General features: G+C 24.1%; 1 long non-coding RNA gene across 1 annotated transcript; it reads left to right on the forward strand.

Annotated features, from left to right (window-relative positions):
- Window positions 1–10,471: 10,471 nt before the first annotated feature.
- On the forward strand, window positions 10,472–11,419 carry LOC112718341 (uncharacterized). Its single transcript, XR_003160770.3, has 2 exons — window positions 10,472–10,603; window positions 11,161–11,419. It is a non-coding gene; the product is annotated as an uncharacterized lncRNA (long non-coding RNA).
- Window positions 11,420–22,044: the final 10,625 nt, after the last annotated feature.

A 22,044-nucleotide genomic window follows, 5' to 3' on the forward strand; every position in this document is an offset into this window, starting at 1 on the left:
CTCCAAACTTGACCTGCGAAGCTAAAGCAAGCCAGACTATATAATTATATATGTATAAAACCTAAAATAAAACTTAAACTACATAACAAAAACCTGTTTCTCCAAGTCACCTCTAGGAGGGACAAACATAAAATATATACAAAGGAGAATCTATATAAATATATACGTAGCATAAATACAAAATACAACATTGCAAAATAACCAAACTTCGCTTGCCAGGAAACTCCAAACGCTCAACGAGGTGCCTCTCGACCTGTATTTGAAAAACAACAGAATATATATGGAATGAGAACCGAGGGTTCTCAGTATGGTAAAAGTGCCTACATAGTTATATAAAAGTCCCCGGGAAAGCCAAAGGCATTCTGAGAATTTCGACACTAAGATTTCAGCTTAAAGACCCAACTAAGCCATAAATTAGGTAAGTTATCTAAGGTATTCAAGTTCTAAATCTAACTTTAACTTAATATTTTACTCTCTATCTCCTTCAACCATCCGAATCATTGGTGGAACAACTCATCCTCATACCTCTGCCAAGAGGGATTTCTCAGAAAATATACACATACAATTCAAGCAAGGAAAACATAGACAGAGATACAATTACAGCAAATAGAACAAGTAACAGATAAGCAAAGTTAAGCAATTAAGCAAACCAAAATAATGCACACCCAAGCAAAATATACAAAATGCACATGATGTATGCCTGTCTTATGACTGATGACTCTCATCTGTCGGTTATAAAGCTGATGAGCGGATAATTTATACGCTTTTTGGCATTGTTTTTAGGTATTTTTTGTAGGTTGTAGCTACTTTTTAGTATATTTTTATTAGTATTTAATCAAAATTAACATTTTTGGACTTTACTATGAGTTTTTGTGTTTTTCTATGATTTCAGGTATTTTCTGGCTGAAATTGAGGGACCTGAGCAAAAATCTTATTCAGATGCTGAAAAAGGACTGCTGATGCTATTGGATTCTGACCTCCCTGCACTCGAAATGAATTTTTTGGAGCTATAGAAACCCAAATGGCGCGTTCTTAATTGCGTTGGAAAGTAGACATCCTGGGCTTTCCATCAATATATAATAGTCCATACTTTTCTCGAGTTTTGACGACGCAAACTGGCATTCAAACGCCAACTTCCTGTCCTATTTTGGTGTTAAACGCCAGAAACAGGTTACAAGCTAGAGTTAAACACCAAAAACAGGCTGCAAACTAGCGTTTAACTCCAAGAAAATTCTCTACACATGAAAGCTTTAATACTCAACCCAAGTACACACCAAGTGGGCCCGGAAGTGGATTTCTACATCATTTACTTATTTATGTAACCCTAATAACTTTTTACTATTGTACTGGGGGATCTTGGACTTTTGACATCTTTGGATCATTTTTAGTCCTTAGACATTAGAGGCTGGCCTCACGGCCATGCCTGGACCATCATCACTTATGTATTTTCAACGGTGGAGTTTCTACACACCATAGATTAAGGTGTGGAGCTCTACTGTTCCTCGAGTATTAATGCAATTACTACTGTTTTCTATTCAATTCATGCTTATTCTTATTCTAAGATATTCATTCACACACAAGAACATGATGAATGTGATGATTATGTGACGCTCATCACCATTTTCAACTTGTGAATGCGTTCCTGACAAACACTCCGTTCTACATGAAAGCAAGCTTGAATGTATATCTCTTGGATTCCTGGTTCGCGATGCATGGTTGCCTCTCCTGACAACAGAGCCTTCCATTCCGTGAGATCAGAGTCTTCGTGGTATAAGCTAGAATCAATTGGCAGCATTCTTGAGATCCAGAAAGTCTAAACCTTGTCTGTGGTATTCCGAGTAGGATCTGGGATGGGATGACTGTGACGAGCTTTAAACTCATGATTGTTGGGCGTAGTGACAGACGCAAAAGGATCGCTGGGTCCTATTCCAACACAAGTGAGAACCGACAGATGATTAGCCCTACGTAACCCGTAGCCAGATCATTTTCACTGAGAGGACGGGAGGTAGCCATTGACAATGGTGATGCCCGAACATACAACTTGCCATAGAAAGGAGTGCGAAGGATTGGACGAAGGCAGTAGGAAAGCAAAGATTCAGAAGGAATGACGCATCTCCATACGCTTATCTGAAATTCCCACCAATGAATTACATAAGTATATCTATCTTTATTTTATGTTTATTTATATTTTAATTATCAAAACTCTATAACCATTTGAATCCGCCTGACTGAGATTTACAAGATGACTATAGCTTGCTTCAAGCCGACAATCTCCATGGGATCGACCCTTACTCACGTAAGGTTTATTACTTGGACGACCCAGTGCACTTGCTGGTTAGTTGTGTGAAGTTGTGAAAAAGAGTTGAGATTACAATTGTGCGTACCAAGTTGTTGGCGCCATTGAGATCACAATTTCGTGCACCAAGTTTTTGGCGCCGTTGCCGGGGATTGTTCGAGTTTGGACAACTGACGGTTCATCTTATTGCTCAAATTAGGTCATTTTCTTCTTGTTTTATTTTCTTTTCAAAACGTTTTCAAAAACCTTTCAAAAATTTTTCTTTGTTTTCATTTTTCCAGAAAGATATTTTCGAAAAATCTAAAAAAATTTATAAAATCATAAAAACAAAAAAAATTGTGTTTCTTGTTTGAGTCTAGAGTCAATTTTTAAGTTTGGTGTCAATTGCAATTTTAATTTTTCTAAATTTTTTTCGAAAACTCATGCATTGCATTCTTCATGATCTTCAAGTTGTTCTTAACGAGTCTCCTTGTTTGATCTTCATATTTTTTTGTTTTGTGTCTTTTGTTGTTTTTCATATGCATTTTTGAATTCTTAGTGTCTAAACATGAAAAATCTTTAAGTTTGGTGTCTTGCATGTTTTTCTTTTCCTGAAAATCTTTCAAAAATAAGTTCTTGATGTACATCATGATCTTCAAAGTGTTCTTGGTGTTCATCTTGACATTCATAGTGTTCTTGCATGCATCATTTGTTTTAATCTAAAATTTTTATGTGTTGAGTCATTTTGTGTTTTTCTCTCTCCTCATTAAAAATTCAAAAATCAAAAAATATCTTTCCCTTATTTCTCTCATAAATTTCGAAATCTTTAGGTTGACTTAGTCAAAAAATTTTAAAATAAGTTGTTTCTTGTTAGTCAAGTGAAGATTTCAATTTCAAAAATTTATCTTTTCAAAATCTTTTTCAAAATCAAATATTTTTTATTTTTTTCCTTTGTTTTTCGAAAAAAATTTCAAAAAAATCTTTTTCAAAATTTTTCAAAATCTTTTTCTTAATTTCATTTCAAATTTTCAAAAATTTTACTAAAAATTAATGTGATTGATTCAAAAATTTCAAGTTTGTTACTTTCTTGTTAAGAAAGGTTCAACCTTTAAATTCTAGAATCATATCTTTTGTTTCTTGTTAGTCAAGTCATTAACTTTAATTTTCAAAATCAAATCTTTCTAAATTTTTCTTTCAAATCTTTTTCAAAATAAATTTCAATCATATCTTTTTTTAATCATATCTTTTTCAAATCATATCTTTTTCAAACTTAAATTTCAAAATATCTTTTCTAACTTCTTATCTTTTCAAAATTGATTTTCAAATCTTTTTTTAATTAACTAATTGACTTTTTGTTTGTTTTACTATTTCTTATCTTTTTCAAAACTACCTAACCACTTTTCTCTCTCTAATTTTCGAAAATCATTAACTTCTTTTTCAAAAATTCTTTTTAATTAACTAATTATTTTAAATTTTAATTTTATTCTATCTCTTCTCTTAATTTTCGAATTCTAACTAAATTTTAAAATAAAAACAAAAATATTTTCCTTTTCCTTTTAGTTATTTTCGAAAACTCCCCCTCTCTCCTTCTATTTATTTTATTTATTTACTAACACTTCTCCTTCACTCATAAAAAATTCGAACCCTCTCCCTCTCTCTGAGTTCGAATTTTTTTTCTCTTTTTTTCCTCATTCTTATTCTTCTTCTCTTCTACTCACATAAAGAAATCTTTATACTGTGACATAGAAGATTCCATACTTTCTTTGTTTTCTTCTCTCTCATATGAGCAGGAACAAGGAAAAAGGTATTCTTGTTGAAGCTGATCCTGAACCTGAAAGGACCTTGAAGAGGAAGCTAAGAGCAGCTAAAGCACAGTACTCTGAAGAGGACCTAACTGAATTTTTCGAACAGGAAAAGGATATGGCAGCGGAACCCAACAACAACAATGCAAGGAAGGTGCTTGGTGACTTTACTGCACCAAATTCCAACTTCCATGAAAGAAGCATCTCAATTCCTGCCATTGGAGGAAACAATACAAATCACATTCAATTGCTAACATGATCATTAATTAATCATTGACTTATAAATTTTTCATAAAAAAAGACAAATATTGGATTTGTAAAAAATTACCAAAGCGGCAAATAATTTGGGGAAATAATATATTTTAGCATGAATTTTAAAAAATAATTAATTTTGAAAAAAGATAATTTGCTAAAAATATGAATAATGATTTAATGAGAGAACATACTCAATTTTGATAGTTGTTAAACTATTAATAGAATATAATCTATTTATCTACTTAATATATTAAAATTGGATTTTTTTTTTATCTAATAGAAGTGAGGTGTCAATTTCTCATGAATCATTTTTCCCGCCAAAATGAATGCACTGTTTTCTGTTCTAAGTTTAGTTTATAAAAATATCTATATTATAATTATACTATAATTAGTATTTAAGTAATAATGCATAATTATACTAATTTAGGAAAATATTTTTATTATAGTTATATATAAAATCAATTTTTAATACATTATTCAACTACTTATCAATTATCAATCAAAAATATTTTTAATAATTTTATTTATACTGATAATAATAATAATAATAATAATAATAATAATAATAATAATAATAATAATAATAATAATAATAATAATAATAATAATAATAATAATAATAATAATAATAATAATAATAATAATATGATAATTATATGATAATGACACTGATTATTAATAACCAATTTATATTCCTCTAAATAAATTTATTTTAAAAAATATCTTTATTATAATTATATTATAATATTACAATTAATATTTAATGAATAATGCATAATTATACTAATTTAAGAAAATATCTTTATTATTTATCTATCTATTCTATTATATAAAAATAAAATTTTTGCACTTAGTGAGGAACTGATATGGCATGCTCTTGAGGTGTTTCTTAATTTATTTTATTTAATTTGTTAAAATAAATTAATTATAATTAATTTTATTATATCAATTAATTAATTTAATTAGACATTCAAATCTCACCATTTATTATAATTTATATGAATTGATTAATTATATTAATTATTTGATTTGATCGGAGTAAATTGCAAATTATTTAATAAATAATAAATATGATAACGAAATATATGAATTAATTTAATTAGTTTATTTTTTTCAATACTATCTATTTATACAAGATCAAATATTTTTTATTCATTTGCTCTCTTTTCTCTCCCTCCCTCCCTCCTTTTCTCTCTCTTTTTCTCTCTCTCTCTCTTGTGTTTAGGGTACAATTTTTGTGATTTATTTTTTTGTTTCTTTTATCTTTATTGATACATTTTATTTTTTATATTTTTTTAAAAATTTTGTTTATTTTAATTGCTTATTATTAGACACATACTTTTTTTTAGCTTCTGATACAAAAAAAAATGTGTCATCTTTACGTTATTTTTAAATAATCTTACTATAATTTTGATTTATAATATTCTATTTTGTCATGTGTACTTCAATTCATATATATATATATATTGTTCATGTATGTGGTTTATAATATGATTTATAGTATGCTAAAATATTAGGACATTATCATATAGATATTTTTTATTTGTCCATTAGATTTAACTATATAGGATTTTGAAAATTATGCAATTATGTAATTAGTTATTTTTCATATAATTATTGTATTGATTATTTACATTAGTGAGACTATTTTTATTATTAATATTTATAAATATGCTATTATTTTTATAATTTATTGAATCATCTTATTCATTTAAATTTAATTCTATTGAATTAATTATTCAAGGTGTCATCGCTATGTTTATTTTTAAAGAACTTTTTTAATATTATTTAACAATTCTAATAACATAATAACAATTAAAAAAGACAGAACAAAATTTTTTTTAATGTGAAAATAGATCTAAAAGAATAAATTTAATAATTTTTGCAGGATATATATATTTTTTTATAGATAATTATTGTAAGGCATGAAAAATTATTAAATTCTAACAATAATTATTAAGGATAAATGATTATTATAATTAAAAATAATGAAAATAATGTCAATTTAAATAATATACAAATAAATCATGCAAAACATAACAACTTATACAAATAAACCATGCAAAACATAACAACTTAAAAGGGTTACTTTTGAAAGATTATAGTTTATGACATTTAATTTTTTTACTATTTATTAAAAAAATAATTACTTAACGATATTTATTTTTTAAATTTACTATGTATGTAGTTTTATTCTTTGCGGATAATTATATTTTTACTTTTTGATATAATCAATATATTATTAATAATAAATAGTAATTAATCCCTCATATTTTTAATCAAAGCATTTTGACGATAGTTTTTATTTATAGATATTAATGGATGACTGTTACTTTAAAAATAAAATGTATTATGATTTTACGTTATTTCATAATTAACAATAATAGTTGATTATTTCTTTAAAAATAAATTGCATTCTAATTTTAGGTTATTTCACAATAATAATTAATGTTCATAATATTGAATTACTCTAAATTTTTTATTTTCTATCGTTAGTAGTTAATCCCAAATTAAAAAGATTATGTTGAATTGTTGAATAGTCCAAGTATAACCGAAGTTAATTTAGTTTATTTGTTTATTAATATAATTGATAGAAAGCATAAATGATAAATAAAACAAGCAAATAATTAAAAAAATAGAATGTTATTACTTAAAATAGATAACAAAATAAGTTATAGGGTATTATTTTATTTAAATTATTTATAATTAAAAGAATAAAAGGTCAGAAATTATTTTTAAAATAGATATTAAATTTAGTTTTATATTACTAATTTATTTGAGTTGTTAATAAAATTTTATAAGTTTTAGATTTATATATACTCAATTTATGTAATTTTATTTTATTCTACTTTAACAAATAATTGAGACGTGTATTTTTAATTATTTATTTAGAAAGTATAGCAAAATGAGTTATATCAATTATAATTAATTATAGATAATTGATATCAATTAATTGATTGTATTAATTTGTAAGATGAATAATGTATAATAAATATTGTGAAATTAATTATAATAAATTAATAATTAATAAATAAAAAATTAAAATAGACTTTTTAATTATTTTTTAATGACTACACATTTTTATAATTTCATTTTCTCTTTATCTCTTTCTTTTACATTTATTTCTTTTAATTTATTGAACTAAATCAATTATACTAATTATTTGTATTAACTAATTAAGTACTTTTTAATGAATTATTATAACTGTGCCTTTAGACCATAGGTTAAAATTATTATAAAAAATATTTTATAAAAATTGTTGAAAAGTAAATATTTTTAAAAAGTGTTCTTAAGACACAAATTAACTAAATTATTTTTTAATTTAATGTATTTAATTTATTTAATTGTATTAATTATAACTAATCAATTATATAATTTGATTTGATTAGGATAAATATTTCATTATTTAATATTTTATTTGATTCATTAAATTACATTAATCATAACTTCAAATATTTAATTTAATTAGAGTAAATATCAAATTATTTTAAATTTATTTGATTCATTAAATTAAATTAATTATAACTAATTTTATTATTTATTTTCATCGAGATAAATATTAAATTATTTAATAAATAATATATAAAGCAATGAAATAAATAAACTCAATTAATTCAATTTATTTTTTTATTATTTTATTTATCCCTTTTCTTTTTTTCTATTTTGTACTTCAGATAAAATATTTGTAATTTTATATTTTTTTATCTTAATTTTGCTAAAATTTTTCTATGATTTTGATTTATATTAATTCTTTTTTATTTATTTTGATTAATAATTATTAAGGGTATTATCATTTTATTTAAAAATAAATTAAATTTTTTGTAATATTTTTATAAAAGTTAATTAATAGGTTTTTCTTTAAAATATTTTTTTGAACTTTTTTTAATAAGATCGTATTTTGATTTTTCTCTTTCAACCTTTGTATTAATTAATTATATTAATCTTCTATTGTAATACATTTTTTATCTACCCACACATTATCTTTTCTATTTTCTTTTATTTTTTTTAATTGCTCTTTTTACCTTATTTTTAATTGTTTATTTTACTTTTACTTCTCATATATAGATTTATTATAATTTATCACAGGTTCTTTTTTAATTTAAGTAATTTTTAGGTTATTTTACCATTGATTCTTTTATTTTGTTTAGTGTATTTTTTTTAGTCTGTGTTTAATATAATAATCTGTAAATATCTCTTCTATTATATAAAAATTAAATTTTTGTACTTAATGATAAAACTGTCATGACATGTTTCTGATGGTATTTTTCGATTTATTTCTTTTAACTCATTAAATTCAATTTATTATAATAAATTAATTATATCAACTAATTAATTTGGTTAATTATTTAAATATCATACAATTTATTATAATTTCTATCAATCAATTAACTTTAATTCAAATTGAATGATTATTTTGTTACAAAATTATTATTTTTTAATCTATTTATAGGCAATACATATATTAATTATAATCACAAATTAAGCTATTTTACATTAAATGACTTATATAATTGTCATCTCATTTATTATCATAAATGCTGAATTAAATAAGTCATTATTACTTTTGATTTAGAATTAAATGAGAATAAAATTAGAGATATTATTTTATTTGGCCTTTAGGGTTTAATGGGTTACACTCAAATATAAATAGTGATTTCTGGATTTTGGTTTTCAACACATCAAAGCCACCTCCGTAACTCTTTTTTCATAAAAGAAATTGCGATTCAACTCTATTAGGGATACATAAGGTTTTCAAAGAACAAGGGAATGGTCTGAATTTTGCACGAATTCTAAATGTTCGAACTTACGATATTGTTTCAGTTGGTTGTCATTACGAAAATGACTCTAATCTATACTTGTCTAACAACTAGAATAGATTAAATATTATTTAAGTAATTTATTTCTAATATTGGTATTTGATTAAATTAGTTTTAGAAAAATTTAAATTGTTAACTCAATTTATATATTACAACTATTCTTTTTTAATATATTATTTTTACATTTTTTAATATAATTTTTTTCTGATTTTTAAGTTTATTTTCTTTCTTGGATATATGTATCACCTTTTTTTCTCATTTTATATTTTAAATTAGTAATGTAATTATTAAGAAAAATGTATTTAAAAAAAGAAATATTAAAATATCACTATTTAAAAAACAAGAAGAAAGATACGTGAAAAAAAGAAAAACAAAAAATTAAAACATCACTATTAGAAAAAAAACTGTTAATATGCCTATGAATGAAGTCGGGATTGAGGAATATATATAGATTTAAAAAATAAAAAATTATTGAACGATTGTAGAATAAAAAATAATCATATATATAAAACAAAATAATTATAACAAAAAATAATTAATATATGTGATTTAAATATTTTTAATAACCGATAACATGGAGTTTAATAAAATATAATTTGTATATTTTTTATTTATGTATATGTATAAAATTATTTATATATATATATATAATTATTTAAAAAATTAAAATATAAGGTTATGGAAAGTCCCATCCAAATTTAATAAAAACAAGACGACTTACATGGAAATGGTTTTCATTGATAATAAAGTAAGTTGATTATTTTCTATGATTATTTTAAGTGATGCTAGGTCCATTTTATAAATATTTTTTGTTCATATTTTAAGTTTATTTGATAAGTAAACCCTTACACGAATCAAAGACAGTGCGATTTTATAGATTTATAAGTATTAATAGCCTTTATATTTAATTTGTTTTATAATGTGATAATAGCCAATATATTTGTTGGTGGATTTAATTATTATTATATTATTTATGATCACATTCAGTATATATATATCTGATTTATTGAAGAAAGTAGATTATTAAAACCGATTAATAATTATTTTAGAGTTAATCCAATTAACACTAGATTAAAAAAAAACAAACAATGCATAGCATGTTACTTTTTTTATTAATCAAATTATTATAATTTAAATTAATTTTAAAAAGTAATTTAAAATTATAATTTCAATCTTATCACGTATATGACACGGATAATTACACTTGTTAAAACAAATTCAAAGTTAAATATTTTATGTATAATATATTATAATTTATTGTTAATTTTTGGCATTCATCCAACTCTATAAATTTGCATCAAAAGGCCTTAATGGAAGCCATCAAAACACAAAGTATTTTATTTGTGACTCCAACCTAGACTTTACTTTTTAATTCAAACAATTAAGAAAGATGGTGAAGATTACAATCAAGATCTCATTTGTAATGATTCTTCTCGTTTTAGTAGTCACCAATGGTATTTTTTTTTCATCTTATTATATGTGTTTTTTTTTCGATATCTAAAGAATCATTTTACTAGAAACCTACTAGTTTTGTTTATATTTTGTGATTGTGTCTCTTAAAATAATTCTGTTAATTACTTTTTTTCAATCTCAAAATTGAGACTACAACACAGGAGTCTAGCGTAGAGAGAAAAAGATAAATAAATTTTTGATTTTTTATCACAAAAATAAATAAATTCTTTATCAAATTAAATATAATTAAATTTGTGACTTTTGTAAATAGAAGATACATAGATCTATCTACGAATAGATCTATATGTATTCCCTTTATTTACAAAAAATCATGAACCTATTTATAATTAGATTTGGTGAGCGACTTTATTTTTTTAATAAAAAATCTTTAAAAAAAAAGGAGAAACGTTTTAAAAGCCAATCCAGAATTCCAGACACATCTATTTGTTTTCTTCCTCTGTGTGTTTGTGAAAACATTTTAAATTTTCTACCATGATGTTTCAAATATATTATATGCGACTATCTCTTTTATTTTTAATTTTTAAATTTCTTTTTGTAGGATTTGGTCTCCCAACAACACCAACAAATGTGGTGCCTCAACAAAAGGATTGCCCTGGTGGTTGCAATTATCTAATAAATGCTTGTTATCCACTATTTCCTGCGTGTAATAATGGCAGGTGTACATGTGCAAAGTTAGACGCAAACTATGTCATAGATGGTGAAAAGGAAAACTAGTACCTAGATGCAAACCATTAGAAATAATTAATGCTATATTAGTTTACCTATATTTTAATAATAAAAATCTTGAAATATAATAATTTGTTATGACTCATGAATGTGAAATTTGTGTGGTCTTGTGTACTTTTATATATTACCATGGAATTATTAAATAAAGAAATAACTTTACAAGTGATAACTTTAATTTTTTTTAATGTTTTGTTAATATCAACGCTATAGCCATCCGTAAAAATAAAATATACTTTAAATTTTCATAAATTATTAATATGTTAAATTTTAAAAGATTGATTTGACTTATGATTATATTTCATAGGAATTAATATGACTAATAAAATCTTTTAATTAAGAACTAATTTAAAGAATAAATTATTTTTCACACGTAAATTTGAGGATTAATCCTTCTTAAATCTGAATCATTATTTATTACATTATCATGAATAAGTATTTGTTTGGGTGCTATTAAATTGATAAAATAAAATTTTTTAATAAAAAATATATTTTTATTTTTTAGCGTATTTGATAAATTTTTAATAGTAAAATTAAAAGTATTAGAAAAATAAAAAATATCTTTTTTAAAAGAAACTATAATTTATATTTTTTTAAAAAATCTTTTTTTTAAAAAAAATATTTTTCACATAATAAATAAATAAATATTTTTATATTGTTATATCCAAACATAATTGATAAATAAAAAAAATTATATAAGATATCTAAATATAAAATTATTTTTACTTTTTTGTATATTTTAAAAAAAAAATATCATTCAAAAAAAAATATCTTAAAAATTCACTCCAACAAACCCTAAACCTCTTCCTACTAAAAATATGTCATGAAAAAAAATCTATCTTACTATTGCATAAATTAATCACAACTAGTTACCAATAAAATTTAGATTATACATTATATTATGGATTTAATTAATGTGTTATAAGCTATGATGCACAGATACTGATACGGTCACAGGACATAACACGATACAATACACGCCGACACGTGAATTTAAAATTTTATAAGACACAAAAACACGTATATATACATATAAAATATAAAATATTTTTTAAATAAATTGTAATGATATTTTGATATTTTATTGATATTAAAATATAAATTAATTTTTTTGATTATTTTTAATGTCTTATTTTAATTATATCAAGTATTTAAAATTTTTTATTTTAATAAATAATAGTATATACTATATCTAAATTTATTTTAAGAATATATGTTAAAAATAAGTCTGGACACGCTGATACTTAATGGTATTTAGGTGTGTCCAAGCGTGTCCGGAGAAAAAATTTTTACTTTTTATTAAGATACAGTTGGACACAACAGACACGCATCTCGGATGAGTGTCGGTGAATGTCATGTCCAAAATGTGTCCGACACACACGATAACTGAACAAAGTGTCCGTGCTTTATAGATTATAAGAGCACATTTTAAGATTTTCATTTAAAAAAATTTGATTAAAAAAAGTATAAAGTTTAAAATTTCAAGATATTTATTATTCATTTATTAAAATAAAAAATTTTATTAACAACAACTTTAACCTATGTCCTTAAGTAATTACTAGTTCAGGAAATTTTATGATTTTATTCTGGTCAACATTAATTAAATAGAGATTTAAATAGAAATTTATGACTATTTAATTCTCTGGGTTAATTGAGATTTAAATTTAAATTTGACTAAAAAATATTTTACCTATCATATTTTCTCTTTTATAAAGAATATTATAAATAAATCAAATCTATATTATTATTATTGTTATTATTATTATTAAAAAATATTAGTTTTCTTTTATCACTTTATTTATATACATACATATTAATAAATTTAAAATCAAAGAGATATCTAAAGAATAAATCTAGAGTGAATACACATTTCATTTTTTAATAATTTTTTTTAAAAATTACGAGATTCTCAATAAAAGAAATATTTATTTTAGTTTTGATATTTAATTTTGTGAAAGTGATTAGTTTCTCTATCAATAATCTCTCTCCAGAAAATACTTATGTGACACGTTAATTACTAATATATTTTTTATTTAATTTTATAAATAAAAATAATTTAAAAATTACTAATATTTTTTAGTTTTATACAGTAAATTTAGCCAATATATTTGAAAAAGATAACCAAAAAAATAAACCTCCTGACAATACAATTATTTCTAAAAGATAATGAAACTTCTAATAGAAATGAATTTGTTAATACTATTTGACTCTTAACAAATAAATCAACAGTTTAATATATAATGTAGGCTTATTTTGTTAATACGAAAAAAATATTAATAGAAAATTTAACCAATCTAATAAAAATAAATATTAAGAACAAAAAAAATATTTTTTATTAAAAATTTTATTTTCTTTTAAAATAATTTTCAAAATTATTTAGAATTTGCTTCCTTAAATCTATTAAACTAAACTTATTTAGAGTCAATAACTCAAAATGTTATATGAAAAATGCAATGGCACTTTTAATTTCTGCTAGCATGATAATTAATTATACCAAGGATATAATTGATCATTGACTAATAAATTTTACGGAATATAAAAAATAGGGCAATTTACGCTTATAAATTGTTTGAGCCCCAATATTACGCAAATACATTGTTTCAGTTTTATATACGCAAATGCATTGTTTCACTATTTTATGTAAACCGCTACTAGCAGTAGCGGTTTACAGGTGTGCATAAACCGCTACAACTAGCCGCGGTTTATGTGTGTGAGTGTGTGAGTGTAAACCGCTGCTGGCAGCAGCGGTTTACGTGTGTTTGTGTGTGTGAGTGTAAACCGCTATAGGCTATAGCGGTTTACGTGTAGTGTGCTGCCTATATAGTCAAATTATACAAAATTAAATAAAAATTAACTAAGTTCCATACAAAACTAAGTTCCATACAAAAGAACATGTATTAATAGAAATAGTTAAAAATTTTATATGAATAATGAGTACTAAAAATTCCGATACAAAAATATAACAATATGCATTAGAGAATGTAAAAAAAAAAATTCTAAAAAAACATATTACTATGAACAAACAAAATAAATGTAAAATTGATTAAAAAAATCAAAACTTATAAAAACTGATAATTATTCTTGATTTTTTTATTACAAATAAAATCGAATGGCAAAATTAGCAAAAAAATAATATTTTTTTAAATTATTTTTCATTTTAATAATTGAAAAGAGCGTAAAAACTACACTTAGTTATTTCCAGTGAACAAGAGTTAAAACATAGAAGTCATGTTTGTCTTTAAAGAAAAAAAAACAGACAAACAAAAAATTCTGATATTTAACAAAAAAAGTCTAATTAAAAAAATGTTGCACCGAGTACAATACATAAGCCTATATTAAAATCCACGATTATAAAAATAAGTTAAAATATAAATATAAAATATATATTAAAAATAATTAAATAATATATATTTATATATAAATATATAATAATTAATTTTAATAATTTATTTTAGTATATAAATAATATTTTTAATCAAACATATACAAAATAAAAAGATACACGAGTACATAAAAATAGGGAGATATAAATATTATTTTTTTGCTAATTTTGCCATTCGATTTTATTTGTAATAAAAAAATCAAGAATAATTATCAGTTTTTATAAGTTTTGATTTTTTTAATCAATTTTACATTTATTTTGTTTGTTCATAGTAATATGTTTTTTTAGAATTTTTTTTTTACATTCTCTAATGCATATTGTTATATTTTTGTATCGGAATTTTTAGTACTCATTATTCATATAAAATTTTTAATTATTTCTATTAATACATGTTCTTTGGTATGGAACTTAGTTTTGTATGGAATTTAGTTAATTTTTATTTAATTTTGTATAATTTGACTATATAGGCAGCACACTACACGTAAACTGCTATAGCCTATAGCGGTTTACACTCACACACACAAACACACGTAAACCGCTGCTGCCAACAGCGGTTTACACTCACACACTCACACACATAAACCGCGGCTAGTTGTAGCGGTTTATGCACACCTGTAAACCGCTACTGCCAGTAGCGGTTTACATAAAATAGTGAAACAATACATTTGCGTATATAAAACTGAAACAATGTATTTGCGTAATATTGGGGCTCAAACAATTTATAAGCGTAAATTGCCCTAAAAAATATGAGTAACGTTTCTTTATGCTTCTAGAATGAAAGTAGTATTTTCCCAACATTTTACTTACTTTATTTTTTGAGTACGTAATTTGTATATATTAGGATTATAAATTTGAAAAAACAGAAAATTTGCAAAATAATATTATGATTATAAATTTTTTTTAGAAAGACAAATATATTTATTTAAAAGGACATAATAATCTAATCACAATACATTCATATGTGTCATATATATTACATAATATTATTAAAATAAAGTATTTTTAATTAAAATATTATTAAAAGAAGTGACATGTATTCTTTATTAAAAATTATGTAATTATTTTATTTTATGCAGCTAAGTAAATATATAATAAATAATTATACTTATTAATTTTTCAAAAGTACCATGTTATGTAAAATATGTTTTTTAATATGAATGTAATTTATTTTTATTAAAAAAGTACTTATATATTTGTTATGTTTAAAGAGATTAACTATTTCTATTCTAATAAAAAGTATCTTTGTAAATATATCTAAATATAATTTTTTCTATTATTTCTACCTTATTTCTGCTTATTAAAAAGTACTTCTTTTAACTGTATAAACAAACACAAACATTTTTTTCAAAAATATTATATTTTAGTATTAATTTAAAAACAATAATTAATTTTAGAGAGAAATAATTTACTAAAATTATGAATAATGAGCGAATATACTCAATTTTTGTATTTGCTAAACTATGAACAGAATATAATTTGGTTTAAGGATTTTGAGCAAACATTCTTTTTGAGGGCTTGTGAGATCAAGAAGAATTTTTGGATAAATAGTCAAGATATTAATATCACTTTAATCGATGTCTACAATAATTCTTTATTTGCTTTAAGCTGCACAATTATGTTGTTCGGGTATCATATGTATATCTCTCTTAGTAATAATAGCAATTTTTAATTACTACAAAAAAAATAGTTGAATACCATTAAATTTATTGTCGAATTTAGCGTCAAGATTATTAATGAATTTACTAGCGAATTTGATAATAATTCGCTGGCCAAAAAAATTACTATTGAATTTTATTTTTTGACGGTGAAATAGTCAGTAATATTTAGAGAGAAAATAAGAATAATTGGCGCGATCATTACCATCAGAATTATCTTTATCCGCCGATAAAGCTCAATTAATGGAATATTGCATTTTGATCACGTGCAATACATTATTGTTGGATTTATCCACCGAAAATTTTGCCCTAAATTAGAATTATGCGTCCTCTCTCTCTCTCTCTCTCTCTCTCTCTCTCTCTCCGCATCACTCTGATCACGTGCAATACATTATTGTTGGATTTATCCACCGAAAATTTTGCCCTAAATTAGAATTATGCGTCCTCTCTCTCTCTCTCTCTCTCTCTCTCTCTGCGCATCACTCTCCCCCAAACCACCTTTGCCTGCGTTGACACCACCAACAGTCTCAAAAGGATCTCTTCTTCAGTCTCACTGTTCACAGTGCCAAAACACCCACATTCCAACTTTTCCAGCGTCGAATCTCCTCTTACTCTCTCAAACTCTCATAGCAACGAAGCTCCTCCCTTTTTTTCGCCGTCGACATCGCCCCCACAACACCCTAACTCGCATCCCGCAATGGCGCGACCCTTTTCTCTCCCTCTCCCATCCTCGAAGTGCTTTTCACTCTATCTTCCTCCACGGTGCCACGCACTAGCAGTTACCATTGTCCTCCACGCACCAACAGTCGTGGTCGTCCTCTAGCATAGCAGCAGCACGCACCAGACGGTATCCGATTTAGGATTATTTTATTTTATTTTGATTTAGGATTCTTTTAATTCTATTTTGATTTATTTTTTTTTTAAATTTTGTTTTGATAATTTTTTGTTTGAAATTTTATTTATGATTGTAATTTTGAATTCCGTTTTTTCTTATTTTGTGTTTCAAATTAGGTGGTTATTATTCTAATTTTTAATTTTGTTTTTATGATTTTGTAATAATTCTGTTTTGATTTAGGACTTTTTTTAATTCTGTTTTAATTTAAAAAATTTTTAATTCTTTTTTTATTTAGGTTTTTTAATTCTATTTTGATCATTTTATGTTTGAAATTATGTGTTTATGATTCTAATTTTTAATTCTATTTTTATGATTTTTTTAATAATTCTGTTTTGATTTAAGTTTTTTTAATTCTATTTTGATTTAGGATTTTTTTTATTTTGTTTTGATGAGTGTGTTTGAAGTTTTATTTATGATTCTGATTTTGGATTTTGCCTTGATGATTTTGTGTTTTAAATTCTGTGTTTATTATTTTAATTTTTAATTTTGTTTTTATGAATTTGTTTTAAATTTTGTGATAATTATACAGTTTGATATCATTTCAAGTGAGAACATTGGTAACACAAAAGGAGCAATAAGAACTGGTGTTACTCATCCAAATAAATCTGTAAGTGTAAGATCCTCAATTACATTGTTCTGATTTATGTTCTAGTGTTGTTTGAGTTGATTATTTTTTGAGTTAATTAGTTGATTGTTAGTAATTGTCTGTGTTGGTCTGAACTTGTTATTCTTTGAGTTAATTATTGACTTATTATTTATTGTTGTTAAATTTTTAAGTTTATTATTATTTGAGTTAATTATTTTTTTAATTAATTAGTGTTGTGTTTTCCTACTTATTAATTTAAAAATTATTAAATTTAAATATTTAAAATTATATGTTAAACTTTTAAACAAATTTTTTAAAAAATTAAAATTTAAGTTTACCATCGGTTAAATCTGCAGGTAATTATTAATTTAATTAGTAATTAATAATATATTATTGTTAGATTTAATGGGGAATAATCTGACGATAAAAATTATCAGCAAAAATTTTTTAACAGTAATTAACGGCAAATGAAAAAATCTATCGATGAATAATTACTGACGAAGTTTATATCGTCGGATTTATTTCAACAATAATTCTAATAGTAAACATATTATTAACGAATTTTTTTAATATGACGTTATTTAATAAAATTTTTATAGTAAAATACAAGTTTTTTAAGTTTTTTTTATTTATATAAAAGTCAAAATAACAATAAATTTATTTAATAATTTAATAAGGTAGAAATCTTTAATCATTACAAATATATATTGATTAATTAGTCTATAAAACACTCATCGAAGATGGTTAATTATTCCTTTTCGTGCTAGTATTTTATAACTAGTACTAGCTATTTATTACAAAACAATTTTTCTCTCTTAAATAAATTCAGCTGATACTTAAATTCGTTCCTAAAAGATTCAACTTTTAAATTGTTCATCGAAAAATTTTAAAAAATACAATTATAAAACAAGTGATCATTTTATCAGTTATATAATATCATAATGATGTATTATATTAAATATTACTTGACATAACGACATAGTTTATTAGAGGATAACGACATAATGTGTTACGTTAAATATCACATGTGCCATAATAACATAGTCAGTTAATGTCACATATCACAAAAAATAATTAGTTAACGTATCATATCACATTAAGATACAATTAATTTGTGAGACATTTATAACCTGTTACGTCATAACGTCATATGACTGTTAACATAATACATCATCATCAATAACAAAAATATCAATTTAATTTATAGTTATATCTTTTAGAAATTAATATAATTATTAAAATTTTTTGTATACAAATTTCAAGAGCGAATTATTTTTTATCGGTGAATTTGAGGATTAACCCCTAATTATGAATTATTATTTATTACATTATTATGAATAAATCTCCTACTAAAGGTACCTCATCAAAAATTCTTAATTATTTTTGCATAAATTAATCACAATCAATTGCCAATAAATTTTAGATCATGCATTATATTATAGATTTAACTAATATGTGTCAGAAGGATTTTAGGATTTTCAATTAAAAAATTTGTATAAAAACTTAAAATTTAATTTTTTAATATATTTTATTATTCATTTATTAAAATAAATAAATTAAAAATTTTTACCAATGGTTACCTTAATATATATATATATATGTCGTTATGATACAAATTAAGTAAATTCTTGCCTTATTATCAAACCTACCTTGACCTTCTTGGGTTAGTTAGAGCTGACAATATTAGTCTTATAAGTAGATATCTAATCCAACTTGACCTATTCTGGTATAGTTGATAATCCGACTTATAGCACGTCAAGTTGAGCATACTGGGTTGAGCAGTGGGTAGGATTGTAAATTCTACCTATCTAACTCAATCCCAAAATAAATTAAAGTATGCTGTTAAAAAAATTATATGTATATAATGAAGTTGATAAAGATAAAACCTATATCCTTTTTTTTTGTAATTTTAACAAGAATTTTGTTATAATTTTGTTGTTTTTAATTTTAATAGGGACTTAATTTTATATTTTCTACTTTATTAATATATTTATGAAACATAGAATGATTAAATATTGTGTTCGATTGAAAAAACAAATATTTTGTTGCAGATAGGATAAGATGAAAAATTTGAGAATACAATTAGGGTTAAAATTAAAAAAATTTTTAACCCACAAATACGACATAGTTAAATTTTAATAAGAATTTAAAGTATTTAAACCCACAAATAAAATTAAGGTATAGTCTAAATTTTGTCTTTGTCCTTTCCAAAAAAAAAAAAATCAACTATTTAAGTAAAGTAATTAATTTGAAAAAAGTTTATAATTTTATTTGGTCAACATTAATTAGATGATTGGCTATTCCCCGTTAATTAAGATTTAGATTTAAATTTGACCAAAAGATATTTTATCAAATATATTTTTTCTTGCATAAAAAATTTTACAAATAAAGTCAATCTATATTATTATTATTATTGTTAGAAAATATTTGTTTTTTTATCACTTTATTTATATGCATATATATTAACAAAATTTAAAATCAAGAGATTTCTAAAAAATAAATCTATTAAACTAAACTTATTTAGAGTCAATAACTTAAAATGTTATATAAAAAAAATACAAAATCACATTAAATTTCTGCTAACATGATATCCCAAGAATTTAATTAATCATTGACTAATAAATTTTACATAAAAAAATATTGAGGTTCCTTTTTTATGCTTCTAGAATAAAAAAGGTATTTCCCCAAAATTTACTTTTTTTTTTGAGTAATTTGTTTATGTTTCTAAAAAGAATCTAAAAATAAGCCGTTTTTTTTAGAAGAACATCTTGACTGGCTTCTAGCAAAAGCAGTTGATGAAAAAAAGGACAAATAATTCATATAAACCAAACATTAGCTATATATACACAAATCCATCAAAATAAAAGACGTTACAAAGTTTCACTAAAAACACTTTTTTTTATATAGTTTAAATTAGTGCAATTCGAATTACACATTCATAGTAATTTAAATCATATTTATTCGAATTACACATACACACTATCACACTCTAATTTGAATGGGTTAGGTTCGAACTAGTCAATTTGTCGTGCACATAGTAATTTAAAACAGACTGTTTCGAGTTACTCCCTGTTTTGCCTATATAAGGAGTTTGAACTAACCTCATTCGAACCACTATTCTAAATCCATATCCCACCAAATCTCAGAGGAAACGATCCAGAACAACTCCAACAAAGGCTTGAGCAGAATATTTAGCTGATGGGGGAATAATCCGGATCGACTTTATCGTTTGGATGGAATAGCCCATATAGATGGTATCATCAACGAAGAGGTTAGTGCGAACTTGTTGTTTTAAAATAGGAGTGAATAACTTTTTTTTTATAAATTTTTATATATTTTTGTTAGTGCTTTTGATAGTGAATGATGTTAATGGCATTGTTAGTGAATGATTTTAAGGGTTTTGTTAGTTGTTTTGATAGTGAATGATGTTAGTGATTTTGTTAGGGATTTTCTTAGTGGTTTAGGGGGTGAATGATGTTAGTAGTTTTGTTATTGGTTTTGTTAGTGAATGATGTTAGTGGTTTTGTTAGTGGTTTTGTTAGTGAATGATGCTAGTGGTTTTGTTAGTAGTTTTATTAGTGGTATTGTTAGTGGTTTTGTTGGTGGTTTTGTTAGTGGTTTTGTTAGTGAATGATCTTTTGTTAGTGAATGATTTAAGTGATTTTTATTTTCTGGTACATTATTTTTGCAGCCCAAATGATGTATCTCGAGCATGCGACGGCAGCAGGGTATGCGTCTGGACGAGAGGTACGTTCCGTACTTGCAAATGGCCGGCTTATACCATCTTGTTGTAAGTCGTTACTCACTGCAATGTCATCGCCATTGTCATCAGCAATGAGGTCAGGCTCCACATCATTGTCGCCATCATCATCCAGCAATGCATCACCGATCCCAGCCGGTGTCCCACACTGCAAAGAAATAGGCACCCTATCCATGATACCAACCTCTCCGCCACCACTGCAGTTGAGATCAACGGCGAACGACGGGGATGCGACAGGCTCGTCTCTAGGTGTATTCACGGGCATGGACGAACATGCACCAACGAGTCTCGAGCTAGAACTGGCTACAGTGCCTAAAGTTTGGGTATTCTGGTTCGAACCTACCAAGCTAGATACCACATCAACCAACTTTGCCAACAATTCAGGTGTCCTGACCTCGGGAAACTGGTGACGACAATGGAA

The sequence above is a fragment of the Arachis hypogaea genome, chromosome 10 (genome assembly GCF_003086295.3).
Source record: "Arachis hypogaea cultivar Tifrunner chromosome 10, arahy.Tifrunner.gnm2.J5K5, whole genome shotgun sequence".
NCBI lineage: Eukaryota > Viridiplantae > Streptophyta > Magnoliopsida > Fabales > Fabaceae > Arachis > Arachis hypogaea.